The sequence below is a fragment of the Balaenoptera musculus genome, chromosome 2 (assembly GCF_009873245.2).
Source record: "Balaenoptera musculus isolate JJ_BM4_2016_0621 chromosome 2, mBalMus1.pri.v3, whole genome shotgun sequence".
NCBI classification, from domain to species: Eukaryota; Metazoa; Chordata; class Mammalia; order Artiodactyla; family Balaenopteridae; genus Balaenoptera; species Balaenoptera musculus.
This window is the reverse complement of record NC_045786.1, coordinates 48,294,301-48,303,634: the sequence shown is the minus strand read 5'-3', so window position 1 is coordinate 48,303,634 and position 9,334 is coordinate 48,294,301.

The following is a 9,334-nucleotide window of genomic DNA, read 5'->3' as shown; positions in this document are numbered from 1 at the left end:
ATGATGATAGAATGACATTACCAATGTCAAATCCTTAGCATGAGAAAAGTCATGAGCTAGAGTAAAATCTCAATAAATATTAGTTATTCTTATCCTTGAAATTCATAACTATTCAAATAGCATCAAAAACAGATTCCACCACCAAGTATCCCTAGTAGGTTCACAATGCCTTTTGAGCTGTCCATCATTTGGCATTTGATCACACTGTCAAACAACCACAGTACATGCATCCTCCTCAAAAGACGAGAGGGGAGGCCAAAATTTTTCTTTGATTTTATTTCAGAAAATTCATTCCTGTCAAAAGTTGGCTGGACAAAGTCCTGCTATCCTTTAGCAGCACTGTTTGGGAAAAAAAAAAAAATGTCTACTGTTATTTTTTGTGTCATGGAATCTATAGACACCTTAATAAGATGTTAATTCCAGTCCCAGCATCTCTGTTAATGCCAACTTCTGTTGAGATGTTCAGAAGCAATAAGAAGCAAGATGTAATTCACTAGAATTCATTGTCTTGTGCTTAATACAGGTAAAACTGAGCAATTCAAGAGCAATAAGGAATCTCTTCATTGAATGTAAGTTTGAAGACCAGTGTGAGTTAAATGATTTTGTTACACAGAAAGCATGTCCCATTTGATTTGGACCAAACTTTTTTGTGTGTTTGTTTGTTTGCTTGTTTTCCAAATGCATCAGAAACAACAGAGCCTGCCCTAAGCAGTTGCTCAAGACCACACCTTCCTTCCCATTTCACTCTTGACCCACCTTGGCTTACCTGTTTCATCCTTCTCTACCTTCGACCTCAACTCTTTGTTGCTGATATTTCCCTGTCTGCTCTCTATTTAAAGGACCTTTCTGAAATATGCTGGGGTATAAAACCTGGTGTCCAACTCAATGGTCAGCTTTGTTCATCTTGTTTCAGCACATTCCACTGGGTTTGTCTAGTCCACTAACCTAACTATGTCTTCACCCTTCCTGTTAAAACTGGTCCTGAGAGGTGTCACCACCTGATCACTTGCCCAGAAGAGGGATATTTTTCTTCCCTTTTTTATAAGCTTTACTTTACATTTTAAAATTTTTTTTACATGCTTGTATCTAAACTCAGTGGTCTAAGGCATATGATGATAAAAATTCTAAGGTCTCTCAACTATCGATATTTCTGCTCTGGACATAGACACAAGTATTATATTTATCTCCTGGTATGTCCAGTACATCCAGTTAAACAATTGTTTTATGTGCAGTTTTGACAATTTAGCAATTTAGCACCAGCTTTCTTAAAGGAAACTTGCACAGTAGCAGAGTTTCCAAAATGTCTTTCATTGTTCACCAGTGGATCTACTACTCCATTTGACAATCTGTGGTCATACCTAAGAAAGCTTAATAGTAATACTCTCCTCTTGCTCAGTTGGACTATCTGCAGCTCATGAATACAACAGATTTTCCCTCCTTTTCCTATATGTCTTTGTCTTAACCTAAGCATGGATATTTAAGGATCCCTCCTTCCCTTTTTTTTTTTTTTATATAAATTTATTTATTTATTTATTTATTTATTTTGGCTGTGTTGGGTCTTCGTTTCTGTGCGAGGGCTTTCTCCAGTTGCGGCGAGAGGGGGCCACTCTTCATCGCGGTGCGCAGGCCTCTCACTGTCGCGGCCTCTCCCGTTGCGGAGCACAGGCTCCAGACGTGCAGGCTCAGCAGTTGTGGCTCACGGGCCCAGTTGCTCCGCGGCATATGGGATCTTCCCGGACCGGGGCACGAACCCGTGTCCCCCGCATTGGCAGGCGGACTCCCAACCACTGCGCCACCAGGGAAGCCCCCCTCCTTCCCTTTTTAATTCAATTTCTTTTGGCTCTTGTCTCACCCTAGCTAATGCTTCAGGAATGATTCATGCCCATTTTGACATTTTGACAGAATTTTTTTTTTAGTATGTGTTAAATAGTTTTTTTTTTTCTTCTTCTGTCTGCTGAAAATTTCTGATACTGGGTAACATCAAGAATGAACAATAAACAGGATCGGTTTAAAGTGAGAGATGACCTGATCTCAGAGAAGATTGATCTCTTCGAGAGAAAAACAAATACTGTATGCTAACACATATATATGAAATCTAAAAAAAAAGAAAAATGGTTCTGATGAACCTAGGGGAAGGACAGGAATAAGACGCAGATGTAGAGAATGGACTTGAGGACACGGGGAGGGGGAAGGGTAAGCTGGGATGAAGTGAGAGAGTAGCATTGACATATATACACTACGAAATGTAAAACAGGTAACTAGTGGGAAGCAGCTGCATAGCACAGGGAGATCAGCTCGGTGCTTTGTGACCACCGAGAGGGGTGGGATAGGGAGGGTGGGAAGGAGATGAAAGAGGGAGGGGATATGGGGATATATGTATACATATAGCTGATTCACTTTGTTATACAGCAGAAACTAACACAACATTGTAAAGCAATTATATTCCAACAAAGATGTTAAATTAAAAAAAAAAAAAAAAAAGTGATCTCTTTTCTTTGAACAAAATGAGCCCTTCCTTGGGGGAACTTCACAAATACAGCCCACAGGCCTAGAAATAAGGCAAAGAACTCCAACAAATGGCAGCTATATGCCAAATAAAATCAAGCATAATTAATAGAAAAAATCAATAAGCAATAATCATAATCAGTAAGAAAAAAATAAAACTTGGTCAAAGTGAGATTCAAAGAGAGTAACAATCAGTTTGACCACTTATTGCACAGTATAAAACTCTGAATGAGGATGACTGAATTACAACTAATACAAATGCATTTGATGGGATATTTTGTTATGTATTCCTTAGGTCCCACTAGGATGGTTTTCTTTGTTTTCCCAACATTTATTTATGCATGTATATTAAGTGTATGTTCATGCAATAAACAAACATCAAGTGGGGGAAAAATACCAGATTAACCTTTGAAGCAATATATATATAAAGATTTTACACATTCATGCTAATGACAACTTAAGTTAATAATTCCATTTATTGAGTTTACTCATTTTAAAACATGATACTTATTTCCTCTGACAAAACAACGTATGTATTATTATTACCTCTGTTTTATTTTCTGATGAGGAAATTAAAGTTCGGTGCCTTGTGCCCAAGAGTTTTCAGTCAATCAATGCTAGAACTCCAAAAAAAACAATTTTGCTAAAGCTGATGGGCAACCAGCCCCTAAACTATGTCACAGGGACTCTTGCTGCCCAAAGGACGAGAGGTAGAGAGGGATGCCTGAGGGAAGAGGAGGAGCCCTCTAAGACTAGGCTCTGCTCCCATTTCCTGTGTTTGCATAACCTGAGTTAGAACTGGTGGCATGGACCCTGGGCAGGTCCTTGGCAGTGGCACTCTTCCCATGCTAGGGGTTGATCCTCTAAGGTGCATGTTACTTGAAGGTGGCAAACTGCTGAGGCAATGGGAGTTTCCATAGGAGCCTCTTTTCTACTACCTGCCTCACCTCCACATGGGCCAAAGCAACCCTGAAATCTTATTCCTTGTTTGAGGATTAATACTTTGTCCAAGAAAACTTTTAGAGAAATAGGTGGCCAATACTTATTTGTTACTGACCCTCTCGGATCAGATGGGACCACAACTGGCACCTTTCCTTACCCAGTACCCCTCAGGCCAATTGAATGAGACCAGGTTCAGCAAAGCAGAACAGAAACTTTATTTGTAGATCAAAGATGGGGAAGGGAGAGCTAGTGCTCTAAAGATCCCTTCCCCCTGAGGAAGGGAAGCAGGAAGCTTTTAAGCGGTTAGAGGTGGGTGTGCCACCAGAATTCCAGGAAGGGGGTGGCAATTTCCAGAAACAACCAGAACATGCACAGCACTCTGTGCTCCTTTACACATGGTACTAATTATGCCTAGCAAAGTGCAAGTCCCCACCTTGGGTGGAGATCCTAGCATGGTAATGAGGCAAAAGCAACTTTTGGATACTGGGTCTCATCTGCGCAAGCGCTGTCCTCGTGGTCAGGCTGGAACTGGTTCAGGGTAGTTGGCTCTTGCCATCTTGGGGCTTTCTAACTGAGACTGGTTCTGTGATTTTTTTTCTGTGGCGTCTACCTTAGTTTCTGTTAAGCCAGCACAGCTGTGGGCATAGGTTAAGGGATTGTGATGTAGGAAAAAATGAGAAAGTAGGTTAGTCTCTGTACAGGATTGGGTCTCTTCCCTGTGACACTATGACCAGCCTACACATTCCGTACAGACCCACCTAGATTGGAATAAACATGCTGACCACCTTGGACACTTGGACTAAGTCACCCTCCACACTTACAAACAGTACCTCCACCTCAGCATGCCTGGGCCACCATGTTGGGTGTGTGGAAGGGGCAGAGTGAGATTGGCTGACATCTCTTGCAAACCACCTTCTAGCTGCATCTTCTATGTATATTAAATCCCTGAGGGTTAACAAGGACTAGTTGCTTTCGTGATAACTGTAGCATGAGGATGTATTAGCGTTTAGTGGTGACATGGAAACCAAGAATTTAATTTATAAATATAGATACTGATTGATAATTGGTGTATGGTAGGTGGGTACTGTTTTTTTTTTTTTTTAAATCACATGCATTTATATACCTGTATTTATTTAAAATTTTTAAAATAAATCTTTATATTTCTATCACTTGAAGCATTAAATATATATCAACTATTTTGGACTTAATAAAACACATAAATGTGTTTATAAGAATTGAGTGCATACCCGAGTTTGATACAGGGACAGCTTTTTGACAGAATCTGCTTATATCTTTAGAAACTGGTATTTAATAAAAGCCACCTGCTGCATGTTGCTCTCTTGAGGATTTGATGTGATTTTACAGTTAGGAAAGGTTGTATGTGACAAGAATGAGGTTTATAACTGTGTTTACAAAGAAATGAACAAACAAGTAAATAATAAGAAATTTATTAAACACACTCCACATCTGCAAGAAAATGGGTATTACACCAGGTACAATGAGTGAGCATCACATCTCCATCATTTAAGCAAAATATGAATTCCATTTATATGATGCTGAAATAACCAGTTGAGATATGAAAAACATATAGAATTAGCATCTTACTTGTCTCATTATTTAATTTACCCTTGAACAACTTCCAAATCTCAGATCATCTTCATCTTCTGGGAAGATAAATCTTCAAATTTTCTCCATTCCTTCTCCCAGACTTCAATAACTTGTGGGGGAGAAAAAATATTAGAAAAGCCCAATATATTTTAAAAAGTTGTGATGCTCAAATAAAAGTACGTGTACAAAGTACTTAGTAAGTTGTAAAGTGTCATAAAGATATAGATTATTTCCATTGCTAAACTATCCTAACTGCAACTAAAAAAAAAAGAGATTAAGTAAACATAATAAAATATTATTTTATTTAATTTTATAAAATTATTTGTAAAAGTAAAATATTCCAGAGTGTCTGCTTAGAATTAAAGGTCCAGACCAATAGAATTGTGTTTATTTTATGTAGAACAAATAGAAGCTCATCTAGCATCTTGTAGACCCTCATTATGAATGATAATGTTGTCACTAAAGGTTTTGCTCTACAAGACTCCACCACCCTTAAGGGGCAATTGTATTGAGATAGTACTGACATTTCTCAAAAGTCCACATTGATCATACAAGGCAATGATCAGTAATAGCACCTTGTAAGCCCCCACTACTCTGCCCACCAGCAAAGTAGCAAGCTCTTTGCTGTCAGTTCTTCCAGATAGACTATCAATAAAAACAGTTGTCTTTGATTTTAGAAGCACACATTCCAATTACTGAAACTCTGAGAGATGGATAAAGGTATATTTTACGCCTTTTAAGTCTCCTGATACAGGCTTAACCAGAAACATAACTCTCAGATATTAACTCAATATATGACACAGCCTCACCCAGCTTTTCAAATATTTCCTCTTTTCCATTGTACAGTTTTATTGTGTTTTAATGGTGATGAAAGTTATACTGTCATAAAAGAATATATTTTCATTTTGTGTCATATAAAACCCTGGCTCTAGTATCTAAATGTTAAACACATCTGTTAATAGACCAAAGATTGACTCTCTTTCTCTCTCTTTTTCTCCCTCTCTCTCTCTTTTTATTTCAAACCTGACAGTTGACACATTTTAAAACAAAAATATACTTAATCGCAAATGTATTATCATTTTGATTTTCTTCTTCCATCCATACAGGTAACAGTTCACACAAATATATACACTGGTACATACATGACCCTGCTATAAATAAATGTATGCCTCTGTGGAAGGAGGTAAGGAATCCAGGTTTGTTCATTGTTAAGAAGACCAAGTGAGAAGCACAGAGTTCTTCTGTTTAATGGGACCTTGACATCTTGCTTTGATCTATGGGGCTACAGCTGGTGAACTGATGCTTCTACTCCCGGTATTTCCCTTGTACCATTTTCTTTTCCCCAAGGAGCATCCCTAACAAATTTTAGTAGGATTGCCTCCATTCAATTTTAGTGGTGCCATTCCCACTCTGTCAGAGACAGAGCAGCCTTATTAATCACACTCAAGTCCACTAATACCAACAATCCGTCACCACAGCTGACTGAATGCATCATCCACGGTAACTAGAAAATTCACTCTGAGACCTGACGACTTGTCTTGGCTGCATCCTGGAACACAAAGCAAACAGAAACCACTAGTTATGCCAGTACGTTATCTTTTACTCTTCTTCCCTTCTTCCTCCATTTTTTGGGGGTGACAGCACAAAGCTTATTGAGTGTAGAAGACATTTTCCCTTTAAGAAATGTTTACTCAATGTTATCTCCTTCTTGCTCTGGGTTGAACTCATCTGGGGAAGGGTCATCACTTGATCCCTTTGTGATAATGTCAGTGAGTCAATATATGAATTGGGGATTCTTGTTTCTAGCTGAATTTTGACAATCTGCTTTTCACTTTTTTTTACATTTAACCAGAAAATATGGATGATATCCTCTGTTTACCTGCCAAGGTGACTCTTCCATTTCATTGCAGTTTTTCCTTTTTTGTATGGAGAGTCTTGTAGAAGGGTAAATGAGCAGTAGAATTAGCTGACTGATCCCATCACAACATCTCATTAGAATATGTGGAACTGACACGTTGACCATGGGAATATCAATCAATGTGAGGCCAATGTTAATAATGGGTTTGGTGCAAGAACTTATTGTAATAATGGTGCATATGCCAAATAAACAATACTTTTACCAATTATTATTTATCAAGCACCTACTTGTTGTCAGATACTATGCTTAGTATTTTATTTTGATGTTTTTTTGCACTTTTTATTTTATACATATTACAACACTGTATGGTTGGTCTGATCATCCTCATTTTACAGATGAGGAAACTGAGAGTAGAAGGGACTAAGGAACTAGGTCAAAAATACATATCCCCAAATTGTAGAGTCAGACTGGCACCCAGGTCTGTCTGCTACCAAAACCAGTGGTGGCACCAACATTGCACAACAGGTTGACTTATATACACGGTGAGGATTTGGCAAAAGATAAACTGTACTTTTAATATTATTTCCCCAATATCATCCAAAGAATCAAAGAAGTTAATAAAATTATTGAGTAGATATTCTTCAAGATGTCTTATTAGATCTCCAACCACTGAAAATGCTCTGCTCTCTCAGCCTCTCCTACATGCTTGTGAACTAGCAGCTATATTTGTGTGATACCACCCTGCTCTCCATGTACCAGGCCAGCGCTGACTAGTTCAGAGATTTCCACCAGGGCCAACCTGGCTGGACTGATCAGTTAAGCTCTCTGGATTTGGGGAATGGAATGCAGAGAAAATTAGTTATTTCTATGTGTGACTGGTGGTGAGAAACATGCAATTTGGACATTGTGGGATAGTCATCTTCTACCATGAAGGCTGAGAAGCAAGAAGCAGAGACAACCAGTTTGCCTTGACAAAAGAAAGAAGTAGATGCGGACAATTAAGAGACAAGCAAGAGGAAGAACAGGTTGTCTGGGTTTGCTAATTCCCCGTGGCAATCCCTTCTGAGGTCATATAGCATGCAACTTCGGGATTCTTCGAGACCCCTTGACTTCTATACTGAATATTCAAAGATCTTACCCACAACTGTCACTTTTATTAATGCTGGTTTAAGTTGGTTCCCAATTCTTGAAACCCAAAGAAGCTCAACTAAAAGATAAAGCATCTTTACTTTCCCTCAATCACTCAGATTACAATCTATAAGACATAGAGACCTGTGATGATAAGGCTACCTAGGTTACCCATGTAGGTATTTCCCTGGTAGAATAGAAAAATCACCCTCCTATATTATACACTGTGTTTGCCAGTCAGGAACGAGGATACTCTAATGTTTCCAGAAACAGAAAACTACCTCCTGGTCCACAAAGACTGGCTTACACTGGCCACCATAACAGATGAGTTGGTTACTCTACAATCTTAACCTTCCTGAGGAACAAAGCTCTATATCCAGTATCCCATATCTTCCATGAAATGGTATTGCTGATAGGCTTTAAAGTTTCTATCTGTTTGTTACCTCTCTCTGCAATCTCAAAATATCAAATCAAAAATGCCACACTCTGCCATTCAAAATACACAATTTTATTAGAAAAATATTTCACACAAAATATCTACCCCAAATTGTCTTTTTTCTTCTCTTAATAACAGGGGAAAGAACTACCTTTTAAAAGAGTTAAAATAATATTATTTTTCTCTCCAGGCATCAGAAATTAATCTTTACAGTAGATTTTACTACCTCCTGTCATCATCCTTTGCTTTGGTCATACTATTCAAAACTCGGCATGCCTTGAACATATCAAATATGTTTTGGTCCATGAGATCAAAAGCACTCTCCTATTTTTTTGTTTAATAAAATCCTAATCATCTTTCAAAACTTGGGTCAAATGGCTCCTCTTTCTTGCAGCCCTCCCTGATAAGTTCTTATGTCCAAACTTCAGTGTTTGTATTTCCATTGAACAACTAGACAACATGCTTTGTATCACAGATGAAAGTTTATGTGCCTCCCTCCTCCAGTAATTAAAAATTTTTTTCTGACATCCTTGGACTATGTCTAAGTTACTTTTAATTGTGTATTACAATGCCTAATAAATTGGCCAATTGTAGAATAGAATTTTAACAATGATTTGAATTTAAATAACACATGTCCACATTTCCTTAACAGAAAACTTTACAGCAAGGTGTGTTTTGAATATAGAGTGTTTCTGATTTTAGAAAGGAAAAATGGTGCACCAGCTAGGCTCACCTGTCTCTTGTATTAAATACATTAATATTTCAGGCCATGGAATATAATAGCATTCTTTCTAAGTGGAATAAATAAAGACAAAAAGTTGTCCAAATTAAGTTCACAATTTCACAGGTTTATGAAA